The sequence below is a fragment of the Hemicordylus capensis genome, chromosome 3 (genome assembly GCF_027244095.1).
Source record: "Hemicordylus capensis ecotype Gifberg chromosome 3, rHemCap1.1.pri, whole genome shotgun sequence".
NCBI lineage: Eukaryota > Metazoa > Chordata > Lepidosauria > Squamata > Cordylidae > Hemicordylus > Hemicordylus capensis.
Window position 1 is genome coordinate 97,421,092 of NC_069659.1, and position 19,261 is coordinate 97,440,352.

General features: G+C 48.3%; 1 long non-coding RNA gene across 1 annotated transcript; it reads right to left on the reverse strand.

The window, feature by feature from the left end:
* Positions 1-6,218: 6,218 nt before the first annotated feature.
* Positions 6,219-16,507, reverse strand: LOC128349134 (uncharacterized). Its single transcript, XR_008318576.1, has 4 exons — positions 16,053-16,507; positions 14,762-14,798; positions 10,642-10,835; positions 6,219-6,904 (listed from the first exon to the last, which is right to left on the reverse strand). It is a non-coding gene; the product is annotated as an uncharacterized LOC128349134 (long non-coding RNA).
* Positions 16,508-19,261: the final 2,754 nt, after the last annotated feature.

Consider the following 19,261-nt stretch of genomic DNA (forward strand, 5'->3'; position numbering starts at 1 on the left):
CAAGCAGTGCCATCACAGAATTCTTGCTAACAGCCAACTATATGGTTTGTGCTCAGTATATCAATGGGGAAAAAGCAAACCGATGGATGCAAAAGTATTTCTCTACAAATACATTCATTTTTCTTTTATCCTTTATATTTCTTCTTTTTAGGTTAGCTAATCCTGATTATTTGTTGTTAAATTCTTTTCAAGATATTTTATTTATATGAATATGTCAACAAACCTATGAAGTTACCTCTTCTTGATGACCAGAGGAATGCAAAAAACCTCCAGGATCTCTGGCCAATCTGCTCTGGAAGAAAAATTCCTCCCTGACCCCAGAAGTGGCAATCAGCACTAGCCTGGTTATGTGAGCAAGGTCCATAAGCACACACATTGGTGGTGCTCCCTCCTTCTGTTTTCTCTCTTGGATGTCTTCCCGGTGTCTAGGGGCCAACCTTGCAGAGCAGACTCTATTGTGTCCTCTGTTGAAAACCATAGAGCAGCTCTGATGACTGCTCATCTGCCTGGCTCTGAATTTACAGATGTAGGTTCAGCATCCATTATCCCCCTCTCTGCCTGCCTGAAAGGATAACTAGAAAGTGGTTTATTGTTACTCAAACATCACAAAATGTTTCTGCTAATGCATACTTGCATAAATAGACCTATTTTATATTCTTACATTCTTGTGAGTTCAGTTGCTGTTTGTGTCCTCAAGAACCCACATGTTAAAAATACTGTGTGTGTCATGGTGTGTGTGTGTGAGGGGGCCTCCAAAATGGAGTGGAGTGGAGGGGCTCCAATGGCCTTTAGGTCCAGGCTCCAAAATTACCTAGGTGCACCTTTGAGTACATCACATGATGTTCCTTACTTTGCATCATATATATTTTTTTGTTATGAGCTGACCTTAAACCTCGATATGCATTTCTTTATGCTTTGCAAGCTCATTTCTGAAAATGAAGATTGTCTTCTGTGGTTGTTGTCCTCTTTTGTTCTCCATACAACTCTGTTTGTGAGATTTTTTTTCATTGACCATAGAGAAGTCTCTCTTTCTCTGGATTAGAGTTATTTTTAACTTGGAAAATTGCCACTCAATCTGCAAATAAGTCAATACAATTATCAAACAAACATTTAACCATCATAGATATTTTCTGTAATTGGTTTGAATAGGCCAGTTAACCAAGAAAGGTGACTGTCTTATTTTTTTGGTAATAAAATACCTACCTCCTGTTAGTGACATTCATCTGTGATGCTTTAGGCTTACCCCCATTTGATGCAGACAGTGTAATGTTATGTGACTTACTCTGTTTTTATTATGAATTCTTTGCTTTCTTAAGTGTACTAGAGACTCATATTTAGCCTTGCCAATCAATCTTTTTAATGAAGTTTGTCTTATTGTTATCAGTTTCACTGTAGTTTCCTGGAAAAGTACCTCTTTCCCCCTATAATCAAGCTTTGACAAAGATAACATGGCCTGATATGTGTATCTCTAGGTAGTGTACAAAATTTAAAATAAAACAAATATAAAACAGAGGAAAAACAATTAAAATAATATTACAGAATAAAAAAGTTAATTTCATGGGATAAAAACAATTAAATGGTTTAAAATTATTATTATTATTATCACATTTATATTCCACTCTTCCTCCAAGGAGCCCAGAGCGGTGTACTACATACTGTACTTAAGTTTCTCTTTCACAACAACCCTGTGAAGTAGGTTAGGCTGAGAGAGAAGTGACTAGCCCAGAGTCACCCAGCTAGTATTATGGCTGAATGGGGATTTGAACTCAGGTCTCCCCAGTCCTAGTCCACCACTACACTACGCTGGCTCAATTTCAGTTAGAAGCCTAAGAAAACAGGTGTGCCTTGAGCATCTTCCTAAAAGCAATCAGAGATGGAGATGCTCTTATTTTGACAAGGAGCATATTCTAAAGCCATAGGGCATCTACAGAGAAGGCCAGGTCTCCAATCACCACCAAAGTTGCTGGTGGCAATTGTAACCAGACCTCACCAGATGATCGTAATCTTAGAGAGCTGAGGTGGGGAGATTTCTTTAGCTATCCCAGCTACAGTGGAAGTGCACAGGTAAGGGAGCACTGCTAATTAATATTATCTGGAGACATGGAGTTAAAGTTCCAAATAAAGTAGTTTATTTGGGGAATCCATCAGGGAAATAGATAAGACCTACCATACCTCGTTACTAGTTAGATACAGGAAGTGAGGAGGGAGAAGAAGGCAATCTGTCTGTCTCTGCAGGTGAGGGAATGAAACCTGACACTTAGAGTAGAGAAAACGTGGCCAGAGGGGGAATGCCCTTACTGGCTATCTCTGCTCCTAATGCCCCTAGTGGTCAATAGGGTTGCTGGTGCGAAGAGTCGATGCCATCAAGAGCTGCATCTCCAACACTTAATAGGCGGCAGGGTTCATGACAAAAAAGGTGTGCTTTTAAGTACTTGGACCAAAGCCATTATGGGTAATAACTAGCACTTTGTATTTTGTTCACACACGTATCGGCAGCCAGTGCAATTCTTTTTAAAATCATTTATTTGTTTAGTTATTTTATATACCGCCCTTCCTGAAGTGGCTCAGGGCGGTTTACACACTACAACAAAAACAAAAACATAACAATTAAAATAAAAAACCAACTAAAAGCAGATTAAAATTAAAATCAAAACTAAATACCATTACAAGCCAGGATAAAAGGATGGGTCTTTAATGCTCTCCTGAAGGCCTCCAGGGAAGACAATCCTCTAATATTCACGGCGAATATATTCCACAGCCTAGGGGTGACAACAGAGAGGGCCTGCTCCCAGGTTGCTACCAGATGAACTGGTGGCACCTGAAGACTGTGGAGTTGACTGTGGGGGGTGTGTGTCTTCGGCAGCTCCCCCTCCCCCTGCATCTCCTAGGGCTGACTTGGCCCATTTTGGGTCTGTTTTGGCCCTCTGTGTGCCCAGTGGGCATTTTTTGGGCTGTCGTGCATGCACATCAGCCATTTGTACATTTTTGTGGTCATGCAAATGGTCTGTGCACATGAGCAGCGGCCAAAAAATGAAACTCTGATATGGGCCGCAGCTGACAGCAGCGCTAAGTAATTCATTATTCTGCAGTATTTTAACACCCCACGACCACCCTTGGAATGGGCCCAAACTGGCCAAGAGGTTTGGTTTGACCTTGAGGTTGAGCTTCTGAACCAGCCTGGTTTGAGTGTGAACCAGTTCGATATCAGACCGATTTGCACATTCCTACTGGTCAGTCCCCACACCCCCAACCATCTTACCCAGCCATGGGAGGTTGGAGACTTGCCCCCAAAATGGGTGTTATATGGTCCCTTCAGGTTGTCCCAGAGACCAGTGTGGTTGTCATATTCTGTACCAATTGTAGTTTCCAGTCTACATACAAAGGCAGCCCCACATAGAGTGCATTACAATAGCTGAGCCTGGAGGTTACCAGCATATGCACCACTGTTTTAAGGTAATATATCTCCAGAAATGGATATAGCTGACATATCAGCCGAAACAGATAAAAAGCACTCCTGGCCACTGCCTCAACTGTGAAACGAGAGTTTTGGATCTGGGAGCATTCTCATCTCAAGCAACATACCTGATATTTCAGGGGGAATATAACTCCACTCAGAACAGGCAGATCTAAACCATCTCTCGGGTCTTGACCCTCCACAGTCAGTACCTCTGCCTTATTTGGATTCAGCTTCAGTTTGTTCCCTCATCCAGCCTATCACATGCAGGCAGGCATTCAGGGAAGTTATGCAATTTCCTGATGAGGTTGACATGGAGAAATAGATTTGGTTGTCATCAGTATATTGATAACCCCTGCACCAAACCTCCTGATAATCTTTCCCAGTGGTTTCATGTATGTTAAAGAGCATAGGAGACAATATGGAGCCTTGTGGAACTCCATACTTTAGTTCATGCTTTGCAGAACTGCAGTCTCCAAGCAACACCATCTCGAATCTATCAGAGAAGTAGGAGCAGAACCACTGTAAAACAGTGACACCCAATCCCACCTCCCTCAGGCGACCGAGAAGGATTCCATGTCCAATAATATCAAAAGCCGCTGAGACCCCCAAAAGGATCAGCAGAGTGACATTCCTTCTATCAGAAGCCAATTGGAGTTCATCCATCAGGTTGACCAAGGCAGTCTCAATCCCATAACTCATGCAGAAGCCAGATTGAAATGGGTCTAGATAATCTGTATCATCCAAAATTGCCTGGAGCTGAAGCCACCACAAGCTCAATTATTTTGCCCAACCATGGAAGGTTGGAAACAGTCTGTAATTAGCTAACCCTGAGAGATCCAATGCAGGTTTCTTCAAATATGGTCTAATTATAGCCTCCTTAAGAATAAGAGGCATCTTGCCTTCCCTCAGAGAGGTATTTTAATACTTACCAGACCATCTTTGATAATATGAAAGATGAAATAATTTCATTACCAGATGAAATAAGCCAAGTTGGGTAAGGGTCAAGAGAACAGGATATACAGTCCAAAGTAATTTGTCTTCAGGAGTCACAAACTGAAAGTGATTCAATATAATCCTATAAGAGGAGTTGCTGGACACCTCCACAGACTCTGCAGTAACTGTGCAATCCAGTTCAAGGGGAAAGGGGCACATACTAGCTCTCTCACATCCCAAGCAACTTTGCTGGATGTGAATTTGCAGAAGCAATGTGGGCAGAAAAGAACTGCTTCTTTGCTGCCTAAACTGCCAGAGCATAGATATTTGAAGGTGTTCTGTGTAGTGATGGTCCATCCATGACAATGGGGAGATTACAGGAGTCCCCAGCCATGGAACACCACCCTGATCAGAACAAAAGACCAATCAAGCATGTGATCAGCATCATGAACATTGGTCCAGAGACCAGCTAGCTCATAGTCGTAATGGCCTCTATGAACTCCTGAGCAGCTTCTGACAACCTGCCCCCAAAATGAACATTGAAGTCCCCACCAACAACAACCTGGGTAGCTCCAATGTCAGCTCTGCAACCAGATCCATCAGCTCAGTTAGGGATTCTGTTGGGCAGCGGGATGATTGGTACACCAGAAGTCCCAGTCTTTCCTTGGTCCCCTAGGATTAGATACACACATTTGGAGATGATAAAATACTCATCAGATCTGCTGGACTGAGATGATAAAATACTCAACAGATCTGCTGGATCTGCTGGAGCTTCAACCTCCTACAGAATATAGAACTTCCTGTTCTATATCAGAGAAATTCTTACCTCTTGTCATATAGCTGCTCCATTGTTTTGTGTATTTTAAAGGAGCACAACTACTTTTGTCATTATTATCCCATCAATTCTTGAAATCTTCCAGTCTCCATCCTTTCACTGGTATAGTAGCTGCACTGTTCAAAATCTGACACTTCTTGCCTTTTACTGTCTCAAATATGTGATGAATCTATGAATGAGTTTTGAGAGTTCACCTGATCAGCTGTAGTTCTGAAAGCTTGATGGATAAAAGGGTGTTTGCTTTTAAATCTTTTACCATAGATATTTGCTCAAGGTTATTTTTCTTCTGTTATTCCTCACTTGGTTCTCCCAGTCTTTCTCCTCACTTGAGGAAAATCAACATGCAGACCCTGCTTACCTCTGCTGAGCTTGACCCAGCACTGAGAAAACAATTAATGCGGATCCAACTAGACCAGAATCGTACAGACCAATTTCTCTGCTGAATGTGGATCACAATTTTTTTGCGGCGTTTTTGGCAGGAAGGCTGAAAGGCTTTTTAATTGATATAATACATCCAGATCAGACAGGATATGTACTGAAGAGATACATGAAAGACAATCTGAGATATCTATTGAATGCAATCGATGATATTTCCAAGAATAAGAGTAAAGCAGTGATGATTATCTTGGACATGGAGAAAGCTTTTGACAATTTTGATTGGTCCTTCTTGTTTAAACTATTCGAAAAAATGAACTGCAGTCCTAATTTTCTCTCATGGATTCAAAGCATTTACCAGGAACAATCAGCAAAGATAATGGGGTGATATCCAAAAAATGCACTATTACAAAGGGCACTAGACAAGGGTGTTGCCTTTCACCACTGCTGTTTATCCTAGCTCTTGAACCATTGGCGATGAAGATATGGCAGGAACAAAATGTCTCTGGAATTAAAATGGCAGATCAAGAGAACATAAAATAAAATAACATGCAGATGATGTAGTTCTTACAATTACTCAACCAAAGCACTCTTTGGACTCAATAATGGAGCATTTATTTATTTATTTATTTAAGATAGTAAAAGAACAATGCATGATTACATCTCTTGAAACATAGAATAAGGTAAGACCTTTAAAGTGATTCAGAGATCAAGAACAATAATGGAGCATATAAATCATTAAGGCATGGTTTCAGGATATAAGATTAATAAAAACAAAATGCAGAGCCTTACATGGAATCTGTCAGACCCAGAACTTTTATATTTGAAAGACAAGACTGGATTTCAACTGACAGAAAAACCAATTAAATATTTAGGGATTAATTTAACAGTAAATAATAAAGACCTGTTCAAGAGTAATTATTCACCTTTGTGGAGCCTTATTATGGCAGATCTAACCAGGTGGAAAAAAATAAATCTTTCTTGGCTGGGAAGGATAGCATCGGTTAAAATGAATATTTTACCAAAGATGAACATTCTATTTCAAATTATCCTTATTAAAATTGAGGATAAAACATTGAACATGTGGCAGAGGAATAGAAATTCTTTTATCTGGGCCAATAAAAAACCAAGAATTAAGTTCAGGGTCATGCAAGATGCAAAAGATTGAGGAGGATTGGCTGTTCCCAATTTGAAATTATATCATCACGCCAGTTGCTTGTCATGGATTTCGGACTGGATCATCCAGACTCTTGCTTCAGAGTGGTCCAATGAGCCCTCATGGTTTCAGTATCTACAAATTAGTACTATAGTGCAGAAAGAAATACAGAGACAAGGTGACAAACTTAGAGACTTAACAGAATTCAAAGTATTAATTACTAAAAATACCAATCATTTACTGGGATTGATATATAAATTGCTATTGAAATATGATTCAGAAACAGAACAGATAAAAGACTGTATGATCAAGTGGATGCAAAATTTAAACTGAACAATTGATATGCAACAATAGGAATACCAATGGAAGGGGAATATTAAATTTACAACAAATAGTATTTTAAGGGAAAATTGGTACAGAATGTGTTTTAGATGGTATATTACCCCTATAATGATTGCAAAGATGGATAGTAACTACTCTGAAGATTGTTGGAAGTGTAAGAGCCATGCGGGGACATTTTATCACATGGGGTGGACATGTAGCAAAGTGCAACAATTCTGGGGGGAAAATCACCGTTAAGATGCAAGAAATTTTAAACATAAATTTCCCTTACTCTCCAGAGGGTTTGTTGTTGTTGTTGTTGTTGTTGTTAAACATGACTAAATCCTATATTCCTACTAAGTATTTGGAGCTGTCTTTGTATATGATTACTACAGCCAGGATCTTATACGCAGCTAAATGGAGACAACAAATAATCCCGACAGTAGATGAGTGGCTATTAAAATTATGGGAATATGCCTCTATGGCCAAGGTTACTGCTTGCTTACAGAATACTTCAGATGAAACATTTATTTCTACTTGGGAGCCTTTCATAATTTACAATTTAGCACGGGGTCAACACCTTCATCCAAGATTTGGCTTTTCTTTCTAGAATAATACATGGCTATTTCTGTGTTTCCCCCCCTCTTCTCTCTCTCTTTTTCTAATAATTCTTGGCAAGGGTGGATTTGTGCAGGTGGGTGTTTTTTTTGGAAGGTGGAGAATAGAAGGCTGCTGGACCTCCTGATTGATGTATGTAATTATGAGATGTCTAAGAACTACTAATGGTAAAATTACTTTTATCATCCTTTTTTCCTGTGTTTTTTGTTTATTTCTGTTATTTTGTTAAAAAACAATAAAAAGATTTTTTTTAAAAAAGAGAGAGAAAACAATGAATGTGTCATAGTAGGAAAAACCAAAAGTTTGATCATAATCACAGCATCCCAGGAGATAGGGGAAAATATCCTTAGGAAAGGGGGAAGCCCTCCCCAAATACTTGGGGGAGATGTATCTGGCTGATACCTGTTAGGGCCTTTCTGCCTTCAAGCACAGCAGTTTTACTAGCCACGAAGCTTTATACACAGGGCTTCTACCCCGAATCTCCTTCAGGAGAGAGTGTGTGTGTTCACACACCAGCCAAACTTACTTCGAGGTCCCTTCAAGATCCTTGGACCCACTCCACACGTAAGTCGGGCTTTGTCTTGTGAATTCTAGCTTGTCTCAAGGTATTTCTGGGTTTTTTAAATGCTAGTTTTAAGCTACTTTTTCTGAAAACACAGGAGTAAATAGGGAGAGGCACTGATGTAGGATCATTAGCATGATAAGAGGGATACTCTCTTTACAAATACAGATGTAGCTCTTCAGTACTCTCTCCCTCTCCACCTCCCACCATTGGTTAGAAGGAAAACACGAAGGAAAACATGTGAACTTGCATAAAAAGCAAACCTGAGAGCAGAGAGGAGGGGCTGCTTTCCTCAGTGCAAGTGTACTTTGAAGTGGCTTCGCTTAACATTTACCCCGCCGCATGAAACCATGTGCGAATAACTCCCTTGTTCTACACAAACAGCAGAAAGAAGTGACAGAGGTCTGTAAGCTGTACCACTCCATTGTCTATACTACTTCAGGCTGGAGGTGAAGGGATCACAGTTTTGAATTCTCTTATGTGAAAAGCTCCCTGCAAGTTTACACACATATCAAGTCATGGGTCCCCTTGCATGTTAGCCAATGTCTTCTGCTGCTCTTGTGGCTGCATGGTTGGAGCCTAGGAATCTGGCACAGAACCTGAGAGCCTCCATGGCACTCTCTCTTGGTGTCTGCTCAGATTCACTAGCAGTTACATAGGAACACAGGAAGCTGCCATATACTGAGTCAGACCATAGGTCCATCTTGCTCAGTATTGTCTACACAGACTGGCAGTGGCTTCTCCAAGGCTGCAGGCAGGAAGCTCTCTCAGTCCTATCTTGGAGATGCCTGGGAAGGAACTTGGAACCTAGATGCTCTTCCCAGAGCAGCTCCATCCCCTGAGGATAATATCTGACAGTGCTCATACCTCAAGTCTCCCATTCACATGCAACCAGGGCAGACCCTGCTTAGCTAAGGGGACAAGTCATGCTTGCTACCACAAGACCAGCTCTCTCCCTTGGTTGTGGCTCCAGGTCACTCAAGATGGCAGATGTTGGCTGGCTTGCTCTACCAGGATAGGGACTGCAGGGCAGCCCCTGAGCTGAGCATGTGGGTCCAGCTATACACACTATAACCTGCCAGCAGGATCCCTCAGTGAAAGAGCATATTTTGTCATGCATGTTCCCAGCTAGGCAGTCACTAACATGGCAAAAGTGATTCATCAGTCATTAAAAAAAAAAAGCGAGTCACAGGATTTTATTTTGTCATTTCTGGAAATATACTAATCCTTACTTCCTGGTGAGTCTTTGATGCAACCACACCATTTAACATTTAAAGGCTCTTTAACTGCTTTGCTCCTTTCCACAAGTATGTCCAATTTTTTTAATGTGTCATAAGTCATAAGGAGGGATACTACCACTGTGCTGCGGAGCAACATTTTCCACATCTGGCTTCCAGGGGAAAAAACACCCAAGATGTGATTTTGCCCATCGATGATCCAGGTCTAGCCCCAGCCTTTTAAATGGATGGGAAGTGGGCTTCTTGACCTGGATTCCTTCCAGCCACCTACTCTGTTAATTTTTTCCTCTCCAGTTCTTTTTTCCAAGAAGAACTTTAGAAATGAAGAAGAAACCCATTTGCTAAGAAACATATCGGTAGCCAGTGCAGTTCTTTTAGAATCAGTGTTATACGATCCCTTTGGGTTGCCCCAGAGACCAATCTGGCTGCCAGATTCTGGACCAATTGTAGTTTATGGACTACGTAGAAAGGCAGCCCCGTGTAGAGGACATTACAGTAATTGAGCCTGGCGGTTACCAGCATATCCACTATTTTAAGGTCATTTACCTCCGCAGAGGGGAAGTAACTTGCCTAGGGAGCAAGAGGTTGCCAGTTCGAATCCCTGCTGGTATGTTTCCCAGACTATGAGAAACACCTATATCGGGCAGCAGCAATATAGGAAGACGCTGAAAGTCATCATCTCATACTGCGTGGGAGATGGCAATGGTAAATCCTTCCTGTCAGTGGTGGCCTGTAAATGTGCCGCGGGGGGGGGGGGCGGCAGAGTGGGAGGCACCTTTAAGGGTAAATGAATTCTGTGCTTACCTCCGCAGCTGCCGCACCTGAACGCTGTTCAGAGAAGCAGTGTGCCGCCCAGCAGCCCCTGCGGTGGGGAATTGCTGCCTCCACTCACCTGGCCGCTGGCAGAGGCTCGGCTCCATGTCAGCAAGGTGAGTGGCAGTGGTGATTCCTCGCTGCAGGGGATGCTGGGTGGCACGTTGCTTCTCTGAACAGTGTTCAGTTGCGGCGGCTGAGGAGGTAAGCACAGAATTCATTTACCCTTAAAGGTGCCTCCCGCCACGCCTCCAGCGGTGCGTTCATGGGCCGCCAGTGCCTCCTACTGTATATTCTGCCCCAAGACACCGACTTGATGGCACTTTAGCTTACCTGCACTGTCTTGAGTAACCTTCCATTTCTCATCGATGGCATCAGCCAGTATTTCCTCTTGAGTTTCTGCCCAGCTGTTGGCTTTCCGAGCCTTCATAACTTCATAGCTGTACTTAAGTTAGTCCAAAGACCCATGGCCTTGTCTTCTACAGCCTCTTCGGTGCTTCAAAATATTTGACCAAAATGATCATTACCTATAATGGAGAATTAAAAAGCACCTTCCATTCCTCACTCAACTTTCATTAAACATAATTTTTTGCTGAAGCAGTGATTCCCTCCTTCCAGCCCATCTTTGCTTATTCCTGCCCCCTTTATGTATGATAGAGTTTTTGGATAATTCAGCTGGGTTTTCTTTTCAGTATATATCCAGTAGGGATGTGCATAAAACCGGTACTCCCGGTTCGGTTCGGGTCCGAACCGGGTCCGGACTGGACCGGGGTGGTTCGGTTTTGGTTTTGCCGGACCACCCCCCCGGTCCGGTCCGGTTTCGAACCGGTTTGGATCTGAACCAAACCGGTTCGGATCACAAAAAGTGGCTGGTTTTGAAGGGGACATTGTGTTCTACCTGCCACCCAAATTTCAAGTCGATTGGACCTTCCTCTGATTTTTTACAATTTTTTTAAAAAATTAATTTTTGCCCATAACTCACAATGTGGAGCCCTTAGGGGCAAAAAAGCTGGGGTGGGTGGTAGCCACCCATGGGTGTCCTCAACCCCCAAAATCCCAAGGCAATTGGTGGCTCCTAGTATTATTGGTGAATTTTTGAAGAAAATTTTTTCCCATTGGCTAGAATGGGGGTTTGGGGCTGCCCCAGACTCACCTCTGTGGGGTGGCAGCACCCCCAAAGTGGGTCCGGGGCCATGGCAAAAATGCCCTCAGTCCCTCCCAGCAATCCCCGTAGAGATAGGAGTGATGGTTCTGTTGTTTTTCTGAGGTGTTCTGAGTGTAGATTCTATGATAGCTAATGAGATTTCCAATGAGACACCATGAATCCACTCTCATTTGCTATCACAGAATCCACAAGAGAGGGTGTCACCACGTCCCCGGCACGTGAAAACACCCGCTCGCTCTGGACACTGGTTGGGGGGCAGGAGAGGAGGCGCACAGCCACCACCGCCAGGTCTGGCCAGACTTGGCGGCGGCTCGCCCAGAACTGTGCGCAGTCCACGCCGTCTCCCTCCACAGGTTCCTCCAAGTACTGCGCAATGCATTGCTCAGCACTGGAGGGGGGCCTGGCAGGTCGAGCCTCCCGCATACCAGGCATGGCGCCATAGCAGAACCGCTGAAACCACTGGGCGGATCTCGAGTCGGTAGCAAGTGGCTGCTGCGATGGCGCCGCCTGGGATGCCGCGCTGCTGGACTGGGAAGAGGGAGGGGAAGGGGAAGCTGACGCCGGCTGGCCACCCATGCTGCTGCTGGGTGCGGGTTGGGCCGCGAGGGCTGCCCCCGCACCACTACCAACACCCTGGTCTCTGCGGGCCCTAGCGGCCTCCTCCTCCCTAACCTTCTCGACCAGGATGCCCCTCCACCTGGGCAATTCATCGGCACTCACGGCATTGCCCTTGAGGGCTGGGTGACAGAGACAAGCGAGGACATACTCCTCCCTGTCTCTCAGCACATCAACGAGCCACTTTTAAACCCCAGACCTCAGCCTCCCAGCCAGAGCACGACCCTCTGGCGTGGTCAGAGAGATATGGAGTCCACCCATCAGCTTCTCGAGACCAACAGCTGTGGGCAGCGCCTGGCTCAAGGGAGTGGTGTCGCCACACAAGCCCTTTGTGGCAAGCTGGAAGGGCTCGAGTGCCGACACCGCCTCGGACATCTGCTTCCACTCTGCGTTTGAGAAGTCGCAGACATCCAAGGACTCGTCCCTCGCCAGGGCGACAAGGGCTCTCTCCTGCTCCAACAGGCGCTGGAACAGGAGGAAGGTGGAGTTCCACCGCGTCTCCACATCCGTAGGGATGAGATGGCGAGGAAGGCCAAGGTCATCCTGCTTCTGGCGAAGCAGTCTCCTGGACTTCTCGCTGCGGTGGAAGTGGGCGGCCAGCTTGCAAGACTTATCCACAAGCGTGGCCGTGGCAGCAACAGCAGCTGGGATGGGGCGGGCCCCCTTCTCCTGGGACGCCTTCAGCTCCTTAAGGCCAAGGGCGTCCCTGACGGTCAGATGGAGTGTGTGTGCCATACACCATATGTTCACACAGTCCATGACTGTCTCGACAGCGGCGGTAACATTGGCTCCATTGTCGGTGACAATGAAGCCGCGGGAGAGGTGTGGACACCCGCCAATCCACTCCTCTATCTGGCGGTCGAGTACGGCCGCCACCTCCTCCGCGGTGTGCCTCGTGTCCATCGTCTCCACGTGCAGGACGGCCCACCTGTGCCGTAGTGCAGCGGGAGCCGCGCCGGACCCGGAAGCATCGCCCGCGGAGGTCCCCTCACTCTCCGGTCCCCACCAGTGGGCAGTGTGGGCCAGGAAAGAAGCGTGCATCCCACTGACACTGGTCCAGAGGTCAGTCGTGAAATGCACGCTTGTCCCGGCCGGAGCTGCATGCAGCTCGGCCGACACGAGCTCCCTGCACCGGCGGTACAGGGAGGGGACCACGTTCCGGCTGAACGTGGTCCTTGAGGGGATGACGTATTCGGGAGCCAGGTATTGGAGAATCCGGCGGAAGCCGTTGTTCTCGACCACCTGAAACGGCTGGTCATCGGTGGAAATCATCTCCCCTATGAGGTGGGTGAGGTGATGATGGTCCACACGAACAATACGCTGGCTGCCCGAGGACTGCATCCACCGCTGGACGGGCAGTGTAGCCTGCCTGCTGGCTGGCACACTGCCGCTGCCCGCCCTAGTGGCAGATGCACAAGGCACACTAGCGCTGCCAGCCTGTCCCCTGAGACCTGGGTGGTGACGCTCTATGTGTCTCCACATAGGCGTCGTACCCAGGTGCGCAGGGTCCCTTCCACGGCTGACAAGCATCCTGCAGTGGACACAGCGGGTGTGGAATGGGGCATCTTGAGGGACCTCAAAATGCACCCATGAACCACTGCCCTTGGCCTCCTGCGCCCTGGGCGCTGTCCTAGGCCGTTTCTCGCGGGGTGGCTGCAGTCCTGGGGGGGGGGGGTGGCGGCCGCCGCTGCCTGCCCACTGCTGCCACCCAACCCGCCCCTTCCGCCCTCCACAGTGGAGGAAGGGCCCGGCTCAACTGGCATCAGAGAGGCAGGCCTCTCCTCCACCACCTCGCCAGACCGCTCCCCACCAGAGTGTCGGGCTTCACGAGGGGGGGCCCACTGAGCGGCGAAAGGATAGGGGGAAGGGGCCCCAGAGGGAGGGAGAACCTGGCTGCATCGCTGCCAGCCGCACGGTCCTCACCGCCCTCTACCTGCTCTTCCAACTCCACAGTCTCCTCCACCTCAACAACTGGCGGTACCTCAGCAGCACCTGGTGCCGCCGGCGAGGAGGGACCCGCCACAGCCCTAACGGTGCCACTGCCTCTGCCGCGATTGGCGGCAGCAGGCGTGGGGAACTGAATCCTGCGCACCAAAGATGGGGCCGGAGCAAAGAATTCTCCAATGGGGAGAACTGGGGTGTCCTCAGGCTCCCCGTGTCCTCTCCCTCCCCGTGCCGCAGGCGCACCCCGCACCTGGCCTCTCCCACCTCTGCCTGCCAGCCTTGAGCGAGCCCTGCCCGCCACACGGCGCTCAGACATGCTGCTAGGTCAGAAGGAGGGAGACTTTAGGAGGAAGGCCAGACAGGGTCAAAAAAATAATTTGGAGGGGCTTAGGGGCCAAAAAAAAGGCAGCTGATTTGGAGACGGCGGGGGGGGGGAGTTTGTTTTAAAAAAAGGAAGCCAATTGGGGGGAAAGGAAGACTTTTTGATATGGGGGGGGGAGCCAATTGAAGTGAGGGGGAGGGTGTCCTTTTAGAATTTGGGAGTCAACCACCAAGCCAATTGGGGAGATGGGTCTGGGAGGGTTTTTTTAAAAAAATAGGGGGTTAAAGGGTGGACCCCTGGTGTGGGAGGGTGGCACGGGCAGTTGGGTGGAGTAGTTGTGGTGTGGGTGGCAAGTTTTTAACTTTTTTTGGGGGGGAGAGTGGATGGGGGGAGGGCACAGCACCTACCGGGGGTGGGGGAGGGACGCAGTCAATGCTTTGGAACCTGCAGATCAAAGGAGGAAACCCTTATTTAGTGAACTGGAACACAAAGTGTGGGTTCTGGGGGGTGGTTCTCAAGTAATGCTCCTGTGGGGGGAGCATCAAACTCAATGCAGCCTATTCAGTGACTCTAAATTGCACACAACCAAAACCAGAACCCAGTCACACCTACACAGAGGTTGAACCCACCCACTCTGTGACTCTGCCCGCCCAATGCCATGGCAAGCAAGCAGCAGCAAACACTTGATGGCAGCCTCATGGATTGAACATCATGATCATCATCATATGTGTGTATTGGCCCAGCATGTAGTGGCAGCATCAGAGCCCAGGACCCCACTCAGACTTCCCCAGAGGCAAGGAAGCACTCTGGCGTGGCATTGGCCCAGCATGTAGTGGCAGCATCAGAACCCAGGACCCCACTCAGACTTCCCCAGAGGCAAGGAAGCACTCTGGCATGGCATGGGCCCAGCATGTAGTGGCAGCATCAGAGCCCAGGACCCCACTCAGACTTCCCCAGAGGCAAGGAAGCACTCTGGCATGGCATGGGCCCAGCATGTAGTGGCAGCATCAGAGCCCAGGACCCCACTCAGACTTCCCCAGAGGCAAGGAAGCACTCTGGCATGGCATGGGCCCAGCATGTAGTGGCAGCATCAGAGCCCAGGACCCCACTCAGACTTCCCCAGAGGCAAGGAAGCACTCTGGCATGGCATGGGCCCAGCATGTAGTGGCAGCATCAGAGCCCAGGACCCCACTCAGACTTCCCCAGAGGCAAGGAAGCACTCTGGCGTGGCATGGGCCCAGCATGTAGTGGCAGCATCAGAGCCCAGGACCCCACTCAGACTGCCCCAGAGGCAAGGAAGCACTCTGGCGTGGCATTGGCCCAGCATGTAGTGGCAGCATCCGATCCCCTGACCCCACTCAGACTGCCCCAGAGGCAAGGAAACACTCTGGCGTGGCATTGGCCCAGCATGTAGTGGCAGCATCCGATCCCCTGACCCCACTCAGACTGCCCCAGAGGCAAGGAAACACTCTGGAAGAAAGCACCTGTTCAAAAACCACCTGCAAGACGCATGCAATGCAACGCAACACACAGCAGCAATTTCTTTATTGGGCATGAAGACACAAGTTACAACGGTACATCTCCTCTCCCTCCTCCCCACACCCAAATGCATTTCAAGATAGGGGTGTCCCTATTTAAAACCGCCAGCTAGGGAGAGAAAGGGGGCAACAAAAGGTGCACAATTGCACACGCACTAACCCCTCTTCTTCCGGTCCTTCTCCTGCCGCTCACTGCTGGTCACGGATGCGCCGCCGCCAACCAACCCCCTGGGCTGGGACACAACAGGGTGGCCGCACGAGGCACAGGCAACCGGGGTAGTTCAACGATGGAGGGGCAGAAGTGAGGAGACAACACTATTTATGTGTTGTTGCTCAACTCACCCCCAAGCAGAGACAAATGAAATAAAACAACTTTCAAAAGAAAAAAAAAACCGATGGCGGGGACCTCCAGGTGAGGTCGGAGGTAGGATACTGTGTGGCTGCAGCTGTGGGAGGAAGAAGAAGTGAAGGGATGAGGAGAGAGAAAGAGAGAGAGAGAGGAAGAAGAGAGGAGGAGCTGTAATGTAGCAGCAGGGAGGGGGATTCGGGTGTGGGAGGAGGACAGCAGCAGCAGCAGTGATGGTCCCAAGAGGGGGAGAGACCAACAGAGGGTGTTTGGGGGGTGGAGTGTGTTTCAGGGGGTCTGGGGTATGTAGCGGGGAGTCAGGGGGGCAAGAGGGGGAGAGACCAGAGGGTGTTTGGGAGGTGGAGTGTGTTTCAGGGGGTCTGGGGTATGTAGCAGGGAGTCAGGGGGGCAAGAGGGGGAGAGACCAGAGGGTGTTTGGGAGGTGGAGTGTGTTTCAGGGGGTCTGGGGTATGTAGCGGGGAGTCAGGGGGGCAAGAGGGGGAGAGACCAGAGGGTGTTTGGGAGGTGGAGTGTGTTTCAGGGGGTCTGGGGTATGTAGCGGGGAGTCAGGGGGGCAAGAGGGGGAGAGACCAACAGAGGGTGTTTGGGAGGTGGAGTGTGTTTCAGGGGGTCTGGGGTATGTAGCAGGGAGTCAGGGGGGCAAGAGGGGGAGAGACCAGAGGGTGTTTGGGAGGTGGAGTGTGTTTCAGGGGGTCTGGGGTATGTAGTGGGGAGTCGGGGGGCAAGAGGGGGAGAGACCAGAGGGTGTTTGGGAGGTGGAGTGTGTTTCAGGGGGTCTGGGGTATGTAGCGGGGAGTCAGGGGGGCAAGAGGGGGAGAGACCAGAGGGTGTTTGGGAGGTGGAGTGTGTTTCAGGGGGTCTGGGGTATGTAGCAGGGAGTTGGGGGGCAAGAGGGGGAGAGACCAGAGGGCAGGGTGTGTTTTGGGGGGATTAGTATGCGTAAAGGGGGATGAATCTGGGTGGGAGGGGGCAGGTAGGGCAGGAGTGGAGGAGGAGGAGGTGGCAGTGGGGGGAGTGGGTTTCTGGAGGGGAGGGAGGGGGGAAGCTGGGAGCAGAGCAGAGGGCCACACAGAGAGGGGAACAATCAATGAATCAATCAAAGCAAACCAAACAATATGAAAAAAAGTCCAAAAAAAACACCTGGGACCAATGGGCAGAAAGTCGGGGGGGGGGGGGAGGAACCAACAACAACCAGCAGGGAGGAATGGGGGACACACACACACACACACACACAGCAAAACCAGAACCAAAAGAAGCTAATTGATTTCACACAAAAAACCAAAGTAACTAAGACAGGACTCAACAGGCAGCAGCAGCAGCAGGGAGGATGGGGAACAACACTCAGTCTGGGTGGGAGGGGGCAGGCAGGGCAGGAGTGGAGGAGGAGGAGGTGGCAGTGGGGGGAGTGGGTTTCTGGAGGGGAGGGAGGGGGAAGCTGGGAGCAGAGGGCTACACAGGGGAACAATCAAATTTGAATCAAAACAATCTATACACAAAGTAAAAAAAAAGGAAACCAAAGGGCAGCCAGAAAGTCTCGGGGCGGGGGGGTAACAACTACCAGGGGGAGGGACTGGGGGAGTGGGTGGGACACACACAGCGAGCAAAACCAAAACCAGAACCTAATTCCACAAAGAAATCCAAAGAATGCAAGACTCAACGGGCAGCAGCACAGGAGGGAAACAATCTTATCTGGGTGGGAGGGAGGGAGGGAGGGGGGAAGCTAGGAGCAGGGCCAGAGGGGAACAAATTAACAATCAAAATCAGAACACAAGGAATCAAATTACAGCAATAATATAAACTAAATCCTCAGAAACACAACTCAGACAGGCAGCCAGCAATAACAATAGCAGAAGTTATTAATTAAAAACAAAAATCAGCAAATATATAAATTTACACAGAAGCAATAATTGAATGAAACTCAAAAAGTGGAACAAAAGTCAGGGAAGGCACAAAAACAGGAAAGCAATGCAGAAGATGGGGTGTGGGGGTGTGGGGGGGGGGGAGGAGGGCAAGCCAAAACTTTGGGAGAAGGGTTGAGAGAGAAAGGGTGAAGAGAACAGAAAACACAACAGGGAAAGTTGGAAAAAGTTGAGGGGAAAGTATTAAAGAGGTTTGGACAGAGACAGACAGAGGGCAGATGGACAAGGTGGCACACAACAACACACAGAGAATGCAGAGAGACAGACACACACTAATGTGACACACAGTCAGCAGACACCAGCAGCAAAAGAGCAAGCAAGGTCTCAGAGATGATCCCACAACTGCAGCCAAGAGAAGTTTCCAGAGAAGAGGCTTGGTTTTATATAGGTTTGAAATTCCCTCCTTTGGGAGCCCCCACCTTTGCACTCCCCCCACGGCCAACAGGGTGCCAGCTCTCAACAGTGCAACAGCCAAGCAGCCTACCAGACCAAAGGACTCATTCTGGCCAATCAAGGATCAATAGCGCAGCCAATACAATGCCTGGAAATAGCATCACAAAATGGATGCAAGGAGGAGCAAAAGTTTCGGGAAGGAGACACAAAATGGAGGACACACTTGGAACTTTAAAGAGACTAAGAGAGACACTCCAGAGACTCAATTTCACTCCCGAACCGGCTCGGATTCGGTCCGGATCGGTCCCAGAAGGGCCCGATTCGGTCCGGGATCGAACCGCCGGATCCGGACCGGTTCGGGACGAACCGGTCCGGATCCAGACCGAACCGCACATCCCTAATATCCAGTGCTAGCAGACAGCTTGCCTTTCAGGGTGATATGACAATGGTATTTTTCTTCAGTGCCCAGCTGAAATAATTGCCAATGCATCTTTGTTATCTGGATCTTTCACTATGCTGATGGGTCTTGAACTCATTTATGTCTGAAGCCATCTTGGCTCTCTGTGTTATTGCAAATAATATTGCAGACTACAAATATTTTTGCTAACAGAGGAGAGGCTCTTCTTAAAGTTGTGATTGTATTTAACAGGGGGAGAGCAACTGTCCAATCCCAGCACAACATCTGTTCAA